Source organism: Globicephala melas, chromosome 8 (assembly GCF_963455315.2).
Source record: "Globicephala melas chromosome 8, mGloMel1.2, whole genome shotgun sequence".
Classification (NCBI taxonomy): Eukaryota; Metazoa; Chordata; class Mammalia; order Artiodactyla; family Delphinidae; genus Globicephala; species Globicephala melas.
This window is the reverse complement of record NC_083321.1, coordinates 34,147,753-34,163,611: the sequence shown is the minus strand read 5'-3', so window position 1 is coordinate 34,163,611 and position 15,859 is coordinate 34,147,753.

Genomic DNA, 15,859 nt, shown 5'->3' with positions numbered 1-15,859 from the left:
ACCAGATGGCTTCACAGGTGAATTCTATCAAACATTTAGAGAAGAGATAATACCCCTCCTTCTCAAACTCTTCCAAAAAATTGCAGAGGAAGGAAAACTCCCGAACTCATTCTGTGAGGCCACCATCGCCCTGATACCAAAACCAGACAAAGATACTACAAAAAAAGAAAAGTACAGACCAATATCACTGATGAATATAGATGCAAAAATCCTCAACAAAATACGAGCAAATAGAATCCAACAACACATTAAAAGAATCAAACACTATGATCAAGTGGGATTTATCCCAGGGATGCAAGGATTTTCCAATATACACAAATCAATGTGATACACCATATTAACAAATTGAAGAAGAAAACCCATATGATCATCTCAATAGATGCAGAAAAAGCTTTTGACAAAATTCAACACCTTTTATGATAAAAACTCTCCAGAAAGTGGGCATAGAGGGAATCTACCTCAACATAATAAAGGCCTATATGACAAACCCACAGCAAACATTATTCTCAATGGTGAAAAACTGAAAGCATTTCTTCTAAGATCAGGAACAGACAAGGATCTCCACTCTCACCACTATTATTCAACATAGTTTTGAAGTCCGAGCCACTGCAATCAGAGAAGAAAAAGAAATAAAAGGAATACAAAATGGAAAAGAAGAAGTAAAACTGTCACTGTTTGGAGATGACATGATACTATACATAGAGAATCCTAAAGATACCACCAGAAAACTACTAGAATTAATCAATGAATTTGGTAAAGTTGCAGGATACAAAACTAATGCACAGAAATCTCTTGCATTCCTATACACTAATGATGAAAAATATGAAAGAGAAATTAAGGAAACACTCCCATTTACCATTGCAACAAAAAGAATAAAATACCTAAGAATCAACCTACCTAGGGAGACAAAAGACCTGTATGCAGAAAACTATAAGACACTGTTGAAAGAAATTAAAGATGATCCCAACAGATGAGAAGATATTCCATGTTCTTGGATTGGAAGAATCAATATTGTGAAAATGACTATAATACCCAAGACAATCTACAGATTCAACGCAATCCTTATCAAAATACCAATAGTATTTTTACAGAACTAGAACAAAAAATCTTAAAATTTGTATGGAGACACAAAACACCCCAAATAGCCAAAGCAGTCTTGAGGGAATAAAATGGAGCTCGAGGAATGAGACTCCCTGACTTCAGACTATACTACAAAGCTACAGTAATCAAGACACTATGGTGCTGGCACAAAAACAGAAATATACATAGATGGAACAGGATAGAAAGCCCAGTGATAAACCCACGCACCTATGGTCAACTAATCTAAGACAAAGGAGGCAAGGATATACAATGGAGAAAAGACAGTCTCCTCAATAAGTGGTGCTGAGAAAACTGAACAGCTACATGTAAAAGAATGAAATTAGAACACTCCCTAACACCATACACAAAAATAAACTCAAAATGGATTAAAGACCTAAATGTAAGACCAGACACTATAAAACTTTTAGAGGAAAACATAGGAAGAACACTGTTTGACATAAATCACAGCAAGATCTTTTTTGATGCACCTCCTAGACTAATGGAAATAAAAACAAAAATAAAGGGGATCTAATGAAACTTAAAAGCTTTTGCACAGCAAAGGAAACTACAAACAAGACGAAAAGACAACCCTCAGAATGGGAAAAAATATTTGCTAATGAATCAACAGACAAAGGATTAATCTCCAAAATATATAAACAGCTCATGCAGCTCAATATTAAATAAACAACCCAAGCAGAAAATGGGCAGAAGACCTAAATAGACATTTCTCCAAAGAGGACATACAGATGGCTAAGAAGCACATGAAAAGCTGCTCAACATTACTAATTATTAGAGAAATGCAAATCAAAAATACAATGAGGTATCACCTCACACCAGTTAGAATGGGCATCATCAGAAACTCTACAAACAACAAATGCTGGAGATGGTGTGGAGAAAAGGGAACCCTCTTGCACTGTTGGTGGGAATGTAAACTGATACAGCCACTATGGAGAACAGTATGGAGTTTCCTTAAAAAACTAAATTACCATATGATTCAGCAATCCCACTACTGGGCATATACCCAGAGAAAACCATAATTCAAAAAGACACATGCGGGCTTCCCTGGTGGCACAGTGGTTGGGAGTCTGTCTGTCAATGCAGGGGACACGGGTTCGTGCCCCAGTCCAGGAAGATCCCACATGCCGCGGAGTGGCTGGGCCCGTGAGCCATGGCCGCTGAGCCTGCGCGTCCGGAGACTGTGCTCCGCAACGGGAGAGGCCACAACAGTGAGAGGCCCACATAGCGCAAAAAAAAAAAAAAAAAAGGACACATGCACCCCAATGCTCATTGCTGTGCTAATTTACAATCGCCAGGTCATGGAAGCAACCTAAATGCCCATCGACAGACGAATGGATAAAGCAGATGTGGTACATATATACAATGGAATATTACTCAGCCATAAAAAGGAACGAAATTGGATCATTTGTAGAGACGTGGATGAATCTAGAGACTGTCATACAGAGTGAAGTAAGTCAGAAAGAGAAAAACAAATATCGTATATTAACCCATATATGTGGAACCTAGAAAAATGGTACAGATGAACCGGTTTGCATGGCAGAAATAGAGACACAGATGTAGAGAACAAACGTATGGACACCAAGCCGGGGAAAGCAGCGGGGGGTGGAGGTGGTGGTGCAATGAATTGGGAGATTGGGATTGACATGTATACACTGATGTGGATAAAATCGATGACTAATAACCTGCTGTATAAAAAGTAAATAAAATTAAATTTAAAAAAAGAAAATTTCTGACAATATGCACAAAAACCTTAAAATTTATGTCTGGAGAATAGATCTGGGAGGCAAAAGTTCAATTTTATGCATATGTAATCTTTTGACTATTTTTTATCTAGAAGGAGTTAATAAAGGTATAAATTTAAAAAAAAATAACTAGAGAGATTTGAAGACCAAGATAATTCAGAAGATACAGACAGAGAACCGTGCTTCACTTAAGACTCTGTAAACTTTGGAAACAATTCCGTAAACATTTATTTCAGATTCAGTAGAATGTGTGGGAAGTAGGGATAATAATATGTGCAAGTTGAGGAAGTTTATGTGGATGAGGTATTAATTTAAAAGTTAAACACATTTGTGCCCATGAGGAAGCTAAAGAAAGTAAAAAGATAACGAGAAAACTGTGTTTTTTCCCCACAGGGTTAGGGGTCAGGTTGGCTAAGCTGACAAATACTTGTAACAGTATATGTGACCTCAGAATCTTATTCTTCCGGGCAATCCTCCTCTCCCAAGCACATTAAGAAATAGCTCAGCAAACACGGAACACCATGTCATATAAGTAAACATATTATTTATATAGAGTAAAGGTAGGACTGGAGTACCCATGGAACTTCAACAACGGAGATCCCAAGGAGATGGGAAGTTTGGCAGGACTGCTGAGCATGTACATTGCCCACGTCCAAAAGCACAGCTCATGTTGAGCCTGTGTGTGTGCTCAGACATTTTTTAAGTGTCTTGATACCCATTTTTAATGCAAGAATACATATAAAACACTAAAACAGTGCCTGGCATACAAAAAGTGATCAATAAATTCAATTGCTGTGCTCAGTATATATTCAGTGCCTACTACTTAACAGGCATTGTTTGAGGTTCTGTAGAAATATCAATGAACAAAATAAACAAAAATCTAGAATTTCATCAAAGTTACATTCTAATGGGGAAACAGGACATAAGTAAGAAAAATATATAGTGTATCAGATGGTGATAAGTGTATGGAGAATGACTTATGAACAGATAAGGCAATAGAAAATGTAAGCTCAAGGCAGGGGTTTCAATCTAGACAGAATGAGATGGTGACATTGGACTAAACACCTAAAGAAGGTACGGAAGAGTCATGCAGACAGGTGCTTGGAGGGTTCCTACTCATTTAGCATACATCTTCGAACATTTGCTAATCCATGGCACTATGCCAAGTCCTGTGTGCATAATAATAAAAGTAGCAAAGTATTGAGCATTTATTATAAGCTGAGCAATGCACTAAGCACATTACTTTCAATATCTTACTTAATCTTCATAAAAGTGATTTTATGAAGGAAGTAGGACTTGGAGAAGTTAAGTGTTTAACACAAAGTCACTCAGTTACCCAGAAACAACACAAGGATTTTACCTGAGGGCTTAGACACCAAGTCTGTTATCTGAACCTCATGTTTACTTATTGAGCATCAGACAAGTTTATGCTCCCACAGAGTCTTGTATTTTTCCTTGATAGCACTTAACATTGTATTTAAGATATTCGTCATATAATTACTTCTTCAATGTTTGGGGGGGATTTTTTTTCACACTCGATTACACACAGTAGGAGGGCAAGGACCAACTGAGCTTCTCTTGTTCACCACTGAATTTGTAGCACCAAACGTCATGTCAAAGTATGCAGGAGGTGCTCATTTCATGTTTTATGAATTAATCAGTATAACTTATCTAACCATCACAATTTCTTTGTAATATTAGACTGGTTGCAATGAGAACATGTTACTTTTCCCAGCTTTCAAAAAATAGTTAATAAAGGAAATTTAAAGGCACTAAATGGCCTTGACATTCTGAGAAACATGACTGAAGTAGGGTTTTTGGAAGATTATTCCATTTTATGTGTTTGTAGTTGATGACTGTAATTTTGCCTGTCCAGCATCTATGTTTCAGATATAGCACCTTATCTGTTCTTTGAAATATCATCACTCTCTCTCCTGAGAGCTCCTTCTGTGGGAGTCTACCCCATCAACTAGCTTCAAGTATGATTAAATGACTCAGTTATAACATCCACAGATCTATCCTCTGGCCTCAAGTGTACCCAGCACAAAGCAGGCTAAAAAGACTCAGTCTTAGTCATATGCTTAAACTTTGGGGAAAGAGACAAAAGTTTCTCTGAGTTGCTAACATGTTAGGATGTATATCTGGAGTTACTCCTACTCATCTATGCCAACTCATAAGCAGACTCTGTCTGAAGAAAGAAGCCCACAGAGGGAAAAAGAAGATGCCGTTTGTCTTCTATAAAAGATATGTGAATAAACATATTCCTAACAACAATTGTTTGTATCCAAATACATCTATCCTTTCTTTAAAAATTTTACAGAAGTATAGTTGGTTTACAGTGTTGTGTTAACTTCTGTTGCACAGCAAAGTGACTCAGTTATACATATATATTCTTTTTCATATTCTTTTCCATTATGGTTTATCACATGATATTGAATATAATTCCTTGTGCTATACAGTAGGACCTTGTTGCTTATCCATCCTATATATAATAGTTTGCATCTGCTAATCCCAGACTCCCAATCCTTCCCTCCTCCAGTACATCCATCCTTAAAGCCATGCCCCTGGACTTTTCTGTTATGTGAACAATACTTTTTTTTCTTGAACCAATTTGAATTAGCATATTAGTTAACAATTGCTCATAATGCTCAGAATGAATTATTCCAACTTTAATGGCTTAAAGCCAAAAAAAATCACATTATATCTCACAGTTTCTAACAGTCAGGAATATAGGGTGGCTCAGATGGAATGTTCTGGTTCAGAGTCTCTCATATTGTTGCCCTTAGATGTTGATTGGTACTACAGTCATCCAATGGCTTGACTGAAATGGAGAATCCCTTTCTAAGATGACTCACTTACATGGCTGACAGGTTCATGCTGGCTGTAGGCTAGAGGGTCTCAGTTTCTTTCAACAAGGGCATTTCCACAGGGCGGCTTGAGTGTCTTCATAGCATGATAGCTAGCTTCTTTCCGAGTGAGCTACCCAAGAGCTCAAGGCCAAGGCTGCAATGCCTTTTACAACCTAACCAACTAAACTTGAATGTCATACCATCACTTCTGCCATATTCTATAGGTCACACAGGGTCAGCCTTAATTCAGTGGGGGAAAAAAACATTCAAACAGATGAATACCAAAGGTGAACACATTTAGAAGTCATCTAGAAGACTGATTACCACCACTAGGTTTCTGTCATTGCATTATAAAGAGTCCTGTCCGAATGAACAAGTTACACGAATATAAAGTATCATATGTACTGTGATAAAAGGTTCAAAGACCTATTAAAGAAAACAGAGAATAACAAACCAGCCTCATCAAGGTAAGCTCCAGGGAGGAAGCAGACTTGAATCAGGACTTGAACATTGTTTAACTTACTTATTTGTTTAGGTAAAGATGAAAAGAAGGCATTTCAGGCCTGAGAAAAGACAGAGGCAGGAAGGAGCAAAAAGTAGTTTGTTATGGCTGAAGTGAACGGAGGGATCCTAATGGAATGCAGTCAACAACTGATAGAACCATCTTATGTTGAGGCTCTCTATATTTTTTAGAGAGGTTATATTTCATTTGGTAGCAATTTTCCTCAAAAAATAAAAACAATATTAAAGTGACTGGAAAGGGTAGGCCCAACCCTGGTATCTCTGGTACACACATTGCTAAACTCAGACTTACCAACTTCTCAGTAGAAAGGTTTTTGGAATCTTATATGGTTCCTTTCAAAGTCTCCATGGGCAAAGACCTGATTCTTATCTTTTCAATGTCAAACATTCTCTCCTATTCATTTATTCAAGGTTGATTAGATTTAAGGGGACTAGTTAATGGGAATCAAACTCTCTAGATATTGATTAGCAACTTGAAATCTAATTTCTTCATTTATAATGAGAAACATTATTGCCTCATGGACCAAAATTCTCAAGTTAAGTGGATAGTGTGTTCTTTTTCTAGTAGCGAAGATTTCTTGGAAACTGAATTAATTTGAGAAAGTTGCTTGGTAAGTGCAGAGATGAAGGAAAGGAAATATGATGATCTTAATTTATAATTAATTGATTTCTCTTCTGTGTGTTTAGGGCACTTGACTTACTTGTTCATTCCACAAATATTTACTCAGCATCTTCTATGTGCCTTGCCCCATATGAGTTGCTAAGGCATGTTAAAATATATGAAAGCTAGCCTCTGCCATCAGTAGGAAGACAAATGGGGAGCCAACATTAATCAAGATCTTAGTATGTGCCACACCTTACACTAGGTGATTTATGGCCATATCTTTCAATTTCCATAACTCTATAAGGAATTTAAATTTTACTGAGGATGAGAAGTAATTTTTTAAAGGAAAAATGCAATTTAAGCAACTTACTCAAGATCAAAGAGGTAAGTAGTTTCATGACTGTATGTATCTGGGTAAACTGGGACGAAGTGAGAGAGTGGCATCAACATATATACACTACCAAATGTAAAATAAATAGCTAGTGGGAAGCAGCTGCATAGCACAGGGAGATCAACTCGGTGCTTTGTGACCACCTAGAGGGGTGGGATAGGGAGGGTGGGAGGGAGATGCAAGAGGGAGAGGATATGGGGATATATGTATATGTATAGCTGATTCACTTTGTTATACAGCAGAAACTAACATAACATTGTAAAGCAACGATACTACAATAAAGATGTTAAAAATAACTCATTAGATTGTATACTTAATTGGGGAAACATGTCATATGTAAGTTATACCTCAATAAAAGTGATTAAAGGAAACCATGTCAGAAAACCAAAGAGAAGATTTGTGAAAATACATTTTTGAAAAAGGCTCTTACATGCTGTGAGTTCCCAACCCCCAAACAAGGAAGGAAAGTAAAATGGTACTTCTTTTGCCTCAAGCTTACTTAAAGGTGCTTCCTTGGTACAACTCAGAGAACCAGAATTGTATTCCTTAAGGTTCCCCAGATGATTAGCCCTGTGTAATGGTTAATTTTATTTATCAACTTGGCTAGGCTATGGAGCTCAGTTAGTTTTTTGGTCAAACACAATCTAAATTTTGCTGTAAAGGTTTTTTTTTTTTCAGTAGTTACTAACATTTAAATCAGTAGACTTTGAGTAAAGCCGATTACCCTCCATAATGTGGGTGGGTCTCATCCAATCAGTTGAAGGCCTTAAGAGCAAAGACTGAAAATTCCCAAAGAAATAGTTCTGCCTCCAGACTACAACATAAATATTCTGCCTGAGTTTCCACCCTTCAGACTCAAGACCAAAATATCCATTCTTACCTGAATCTCCAGCTTGTCAGCTTGCCCTATGGGCTTAGGACTTTCCAGGCACCAAAATTATGTGAACCAATTCTTTAAAATCTCTCTTTCTCTCTCTCCATATATCTATACCTATACCTATATCTATATCCTATTGGTTCTGTTCCTCTGGAGAACTCCGACTAATACAGATTTTGGTACATGGAGTGGTTCTATACAATTTAGGATTTATATATATGGAATCAAAAAAAAAAAAGGTCATGAAGAACCTAGGGGTAAGACGGGAATAAAGACACAGACCTACTAGAGAATGGACTTGAGGATACAGGGAGGGGGAAGGGTAAACTGCGACAAAGTGAGAGAGTGGCATGGACATATATACACTACCAAACATAAAACAGATAGCTAGTGGGAAGCAGCCGCACAGCACAGGGAGATCAGCTCAGTGCTTTGTGACCATCTAGAGGGGTGGGATAGGGAAGGTGGGAGGGAGGAAGACACAAGAGGGAAGAAATATGGGGACATATGTATATGTATAACCGATTCATTTTGTTATAAAGCAGAAACTAACACACCATTGTAAAGCAATAATACTCCAATAAAGATGTTTAAAAAATAAAAAAATAAAATAAATGCAGTGAAGATAGTTGTATCCCAGTGTGCCAGTGGCCATGTAGAGACATTTAAATTCCAAAGGAAAAATGGAGGTAGTTACTCTAATAGATAGCAGAGTCAAAGCTGTAATCAGAATAGTTTGACTTACAGAGATCTTATGACATTAGTTGATGGATCATGGTGTCCGTAGACGTTAAATATATGAGCAGTGTACTAAATTCTTACTTGATCTCTGTAAGTGGAAGAATCCAAGGTCAAGTACACAAAAGTCTGACTTGAATCATATGAACGGATTTGAACCATTCCAAAGTTGAGTCAGTTTACAGATCAAGACAAACTTTAATGAAAGGGAGACCAGGGCCCCTTAAGGAAGGACACAGCTATGCTGCTAAAATTTTATACTATTACTCTTTTTCCTATCTTTTTCCAAAAGGAAGGTCTGTTACCAAGGTGACTGTATAGTGGGGAAAAGGAAATTATCAGAAGTTTCAGAGAGATTACTGGACCTTGACTCTGAACTGACACTAATTCAAGGAGACCCAAAAAGTTGCTGTGATCCACTAGTCAGTGTAGGGGTTTATAGAATTCAGGTGATCAATGGAATTTTAACTCAGGTCCATCTCAGAGTATGTCCAGTGGGTCACTGTGATGGTTAATTTTATGTGTTAATTTGGCTGGACAGCAGTGTCCAGATATCTGGTCAAACATTATTCCAGATGTTTCTGTGAGGGTATTTTTGGATGAGATTTACATTTAAATTACTGGACTTTGAGTAAAGCAGATCACTCTCTATAACATGGGTGGTGCTCATAAATCAGCTGAAGACCTGAAAAGAACAAAAGGTGGATCTCCTCCAAGCAACAAGGAATTCTGCCAGCAGACTGCCTTTGGACTCAAATACAGCTCTTACCTAAGTCTCCTGCCTGCCAGCCTCCCTCATGATATTTTAGACTGACCAAGCCTGCACCACCATGTGAGCAATTTCTTAAAATAAACATATATTTTTAAAAATTTAAATATATTTAAAATAAATATAAATGTATATATAAATATATCATATGTGTGTATGTATGTGCGTGCTTGTGTGTGTGTGTGTGTGTGTGTATATATATATATATATATATACACACACACACATCTCCTATTGGTTCTGTTTCTCTCATGACCCTAATAATACAGTCTCCAAACCCATCCTGTGCTTATTCCCCCAGCTTTGGAATGTATAATTGGAATAGACATATTCAGTAACTTACAGAATCAGAATCCTCACATAGATTTCTTGAATTGTAGAGTTTATGCTATTATACAAGGTAGGAAAGGCCAAGTGGAATCTTCCACCTAGGGAGAACTGTCTCTACCTGGGAAAACAGTAAACCAAAAGCAATACCACATTACTAGAGGGATTGCAGAGATTAGTGCCACTATCCTATTTGTTTTGTTTCTCTGGAGAATTCTGACTAATTCAGTCTGACTCATACCTGGCAATATAAAGCAGGCCAGATTAGCAGGATAATGTTGGTTTACCTACATTTCCAATTTGTTGGGACAAGAAATGAATGCTTCCCATGGATCAATGTGGGTCACTTGAGGTCATCTTGGTCCTAATGAATAGGGCTACATAAAAATGGAGGCATCCCGGCAGCCAGAAGCTAGAGTGGACAATGGATACCTACGAGTGTAAGAAGGAGTCAACAGTTTCCACCAAGGAAATGCCCGGATCAAAGGAAGTATTGGATAAAAGTCCCTGGTATTGGGAACTTCCAACAAACGTAAGAAAGCACATCACCAAATTCAATCCATAAATATTTATTGAGTTCCTAGACAGTGTAAGTACTGTTTTAGGTGCTGGGGATATACCAGTACACAAGACCAACATGAATCACTGCCCTCATAGAACAGTCAGGCTAGTGAGGGGTGAGGACATAGATAATAAACATAAAAGTCAGAGCAAGGGGGATCAGGAATGCCAGGGTAGATGAGGTAGGCATCATTGAAAAGGTAACAATCTGAGCAAAGATGTGAAAGAGGTAATGGAGTAAGGCACAGAAATATGAGCAATAAAGAGACAGAACATTCCAAGTAGAGGAAGCAGTACAAAGACTCCAAAGATGGAAATTTTCCTAGCATGTTTAAGGAATAAGAAAAAAGTTAATATGGCTGTTGCCAAGTTAATAAGGAAAATTAATCATAAATGAAATCAAAGAGATAAATGGGTACCGGATTATGTTGGGCCTTATAGGCCAGTGTAACAACTTTGGCTTCTGCTGTGAGTCAAACAGAGCCATTTCAGGGTTTTAACTAGGATCACCTAGCTACTCATTAAGACTAAAGGGGCAAGGGCGGAGGCAAGGAGACCAGTAGGAGGCCATAATCCAGGTGAGAAAAGATGATGGCTTGGACTCTTCTAGTAACAGACAGAGTGGAGAATTCTGGATGTATATTGGAAGTAGCACCAATAGGACTTTCTGACACATCAGACTTTTAAAAAGAAGAAAGAATCAGAAATGATACCACAGATTTTGGCCTTAACAATTAGAAGGATGATTTCCTAAGATGGGGTACACTGCAAATGGAAAAATGTTTTGGGGAAAAAAAATGTAGTTCAGACTGGGCATCTTAAATTTAAGATGAGTATTAGAAATCCAAATGGGCATGCTGAACAGGCAATTGAAAATATAAACCTAGAAATTAAGGGAGAGATCCAAGCCAGTCATACAAATTTAGGATTTATTACCATAAATGTGATTTCACACAAAGGTATCAATGTACTTATGCCCTTAAAACCTCTTCCTACACCTTCCCGCTATTGTGTAAAAGACCAAAAAAGTGAGTGGAATAAAGGAGCAAAATCTGACTATACCTCCATTCCTGAAGTCTACTAGTCTTTACTTTAGGGGCATGGACAGGTAAGGGGGGAGTCTTACCTTTGAATGAATATTGAAATGTTTAATTAATATCTTAGACTGGAACATCTAATCTCTAAATTAAAGCCACATTTAGAACTTTATGGAATCATAAATCTATTATCTGAGTGTAAGAAGTAAAGTCATAGGAAATGTGCAAGTTTCAATCCAAGGTCATGAAAATATTTCCCCTAGTGAATACAGCTGGAAACAGCATTTAGAGACAAAAACAAAGTTGCTAATCATTCTTACAGCATAGTAATTATATTCACAATTAGTTTATGCATTATAATCTTTTTCACATATCCACTTAAGTTACTCCTTTCTGCACCATACGAAGAGAGAACATATTAGTGGTTTTTTTCCCCAAAAACCTTCCAATTATGAAGGAGTTAGCTAAAGGATGGAGCTCTTATGAATGTGTGAATGGATGAAGCTTAAGATTTCTGCAAGATTTCCTGCTCAACACTGAGCAAATTCAAATAACCAATTGCTCTCCATTGATATTTCCATTTTTACTGCAACCACAGGAATAAATGTCCTTGATTAGGTGCTGAGATAAATAGACTGTGATAAGGCAAGCTGCTTAGAAAGGTATTTGACTAGCTCAAACCCTTACTTTTATTCAGCCATAGTTCATCAGCTCAACTGATATGCTTCAGCACCAAGTTAAGAGTTGAAATGTCATGATGGTATACAACATTTTCCTTGATGGCTCAAAAAGCTCCCTGACTTAATTTACTTCAATTTTCCTTTTTTATTGTAGAGTTTTCTTCTGAAAAGATGCATCAGACTTTTATAACTGTATTAGAGGTGGAAATTATAAATGTTGCTTTTACAAAGCCCTCAGAAAAAGCATCAGGTGTCAAGATCTAAAAAGGGCTGTCAAGATGACCTTGCATTAACTGGTGTTCTGGCTGCTTGAAGGAACCTAAAAATATTCACCACCACGCAAGGCCTACTGCCCAGACACACATAAGAGGATGAAGCAGAGTCAGAGGCCAGCTATTTGTTATGAACATTAATGTAATAGAAGGCATTTGCTTGTTTCAGCAAGACTGCTATTATAAACCTTGCAGAGTAATACCTTGCCTTTAATAGCACAGCTCAGGAATCATTACAGACAGCAGCCACAATATGTCTAGTACAGTAATGGATGGCAGTTCAAGCTAGAATTTCCCACCCCACATTAGGAAGTTTGTAAAGGCGACCTGGAATAGTAAAAGCCTCAAATATCAGGCATTCTACCATAGCACTTTTCCAAAACAGATTGAGAGCAGAAGTGATGCACTTATCCAGGATACTGTCAGGCTGCTAAACTAGCCAAAGTTCCTGGGACCTGGCTAGGACTAGATGTTTAGTTCCATCTCTCCTTGCTCTCTGATTATAGAAGAAGAGACAAAGCCATTGCATGAAGGAGAGTCTAAATTTCTGCTTATCCTTAATCAAAGGTAAACATGTGCAAGATATAGAAGACTCAGATAAGAAATCAACCTAGATAAAACTATATTGCAAAAGGTACACTGCATACCTTTTATGCCCATTTGGACCACTAGACTTGCTCTTGCTTTCCCTCCCTCCCTTTTTCAGAGAATATTTGCTTCTTTATATTTTAAGTTAGCATATTTCTCTTGTAGAAAATATAAGCATTTATAAAGGAAAAACAGAAGTTTCCCATAATGCCTCCAACCCATGAAAACTGCTATTATTATTTTGGTATATATTTCCAGTATTTAATATTTTAAATAGACAAAGGCAAAAGTTGAAAATTTGGATACCCCTAAGATAGTATTCGTAGATATTTCCAGAATTGATTACTCAAATATGACTAGGAAAGAGAAAAGGTGGGAAGCAAAATATTTTTAAAATTAAGAAAAATATATGAAGAGCTGAATCTATTTAATCTTTCACAAAGTAAAACCTGAATTAAAGGTAGAATGGAAGAAAAGTAAAATTTGTCAAACACCTAGTAAGTGCTAGGCACTGTATATTATCTACCTTACTACTGTAAGCTAGTGAGGAAAATAAGGATAGCTTCAATTTTTTAAGCTGGGCATTGTGCTAAGTACTTTACAAATACTATTACATTTAATCCATATAGCAATCCTGATTATAGTCCTATTATATATTAGGTTATCCATTTACAAATGAGTAAACTTAAAAGTTTTCAAGATCAGATTGCTAAGTAAACCTAAGATAATATACACAAATCTAAGATACATGCACTTAGTTACTATGCTTTACTATCTCCTTGTGAGCTATGTTTCATCACTAATTTTAGAGCTCAAAAATTGAGCCTCAAATCCATTAAGAAACATAGCCAAGGACCTTCAATTCCAGATCATTTTGCATCAAAGCTCTAAATTAACCAACCTCAAGGGAAACAAATAAATAAACATTTCCTTGTTAAAAATAAATTTCTTGGGTCTGAAAGTATGGATGGCTTTTAAGGAAAACTATCAAGCAATGCTAATTAAATGAATAGGAAAGAAGCCTCTGATATTCTTCTAGGTAAGAAAAGCAAAGTTTCTCACCAATTCTAAATTCTAAAGGTTTTTTTTTTTCCATTCCAAAATGACCAGTCCTGAAAAAACGCCTACTCTTTAGGTCAGGATGTTAAATATAATTGATTATCTCTGCTTCACTGTGAGTAATTAGAACACGCAGTCATCAACAGGGCAAGCCACTTGAAACAAATCATTTGGAAATGCCAATGAAATAATGAGGAAATTCTGCTCTGAGCAGAGTCACCTGAAATAGCAATCCCTATAACAAGTGATGGTTCCACTATGGAAATTCTGATTTGCAGATTTTAGGATAGCTAGAACATATCTAAGTATAAATACATGTCAAATGATTTCTTTAAATAATGAGTCAGAAAAATTCTCTGTGAAAAGAACTTTACAGAGATCTAACACAGTCAGAGGTATTGTCAAAGTATAGAATTTACAGGTTAGAAGTTTGATGGTTTCTTTTTTTTCTTCTTTTTTCTTCATTTATTTATTTTTAATTTAGTTTCCTCTCTCTCCTAGGCTTTATCAAGTCAATTAGGCAAGGCCAGTTTTACTCTAGAACTGGTCTTCTGAATGCTGAAAAGACTATTCTTTGATAAACTCTACCCAAAAAGTGAATAAAATCTAAGCCAAGGAATATGTGGATTTAATATCTATCCTCCAGATTTAAAATATAATTAAAAGTAAAAACATTCTGAGAACTGAATTGGTTTGGGGGACACATCTCACTTCCTATCTAGAGCTGATCTATTCCCAGTCTTGAGCCATAATTAATAAATAACATACAGGAAAGAGTTTCATCGTAAGTGCAATTTATACTAATTGATAATAGCTATCTTCAGGGTTTCCTATATAACCTTCTGCAGTAATAGATATGTCCTATACCTGTGCTGACCAGCACAGTAGCAACTAGCCATATATACTCTTTGAGGATTTGTCCTCAATGTTCATTAGTGTGATTGAGAGACTAAATTTTAAATTGTATGGTTCTTTACTTTCTTTACACTAAACTTAATGAACAACTTTACACCACTAAATCTGACAACTTGAATAAAGTGGACAAATTCCTTGAAAGACCCAAACTATCAAAGCTCACTTAAGAAGAAATAGAAAAACAGAATATTCCTATATCTACTAAAGAAATTTAATTTCTAGTTAAAATCCTTCCCTCAAAGGAAACTCCAAACTCTAGTGGCTTCATTGGTATATTAAACTTTTAAAAATGAAATAATATTAGTTGCACACACATTTTTCCAGAAAATTAAAAAGGAGGGAATACTTATAATTTTATCAGACTAGAATTACCCTGATACCAAAACCAGACAAAAATATTAGAAAACAAAATCATATACCAATATCCCTCATGAAGATAGATGTAAAAATTCAGAACACATTTTCAGCAAGTTTAATCCAACAGCGTATAGAATGGACAACAGATTATGACCAAGTAGGATTTATGCCAAGAATGTTTGGTTTAATACTAAAAAAAAAAAAAAAATGAAATTCACCATATTAACAAACAAATCCCCCCAAAAGGGTACAATTATATCAATATATGCAGAAAAGAATTTGTCAAAATTCAAAATTCACTCCTGATAAATTCTCAGCAAAATAAGAACAGAAAGGATCTTTCATAATGTGACAAAGCACATCAATGAAATATCTACGGATAACTTCATTCTTATAGCGAAACACAGTGGTTTTGCCACTAAGATCAGGAATAAGGGAAGCATATCTGATCTTTATTTTTTTCCCTGCAAGTT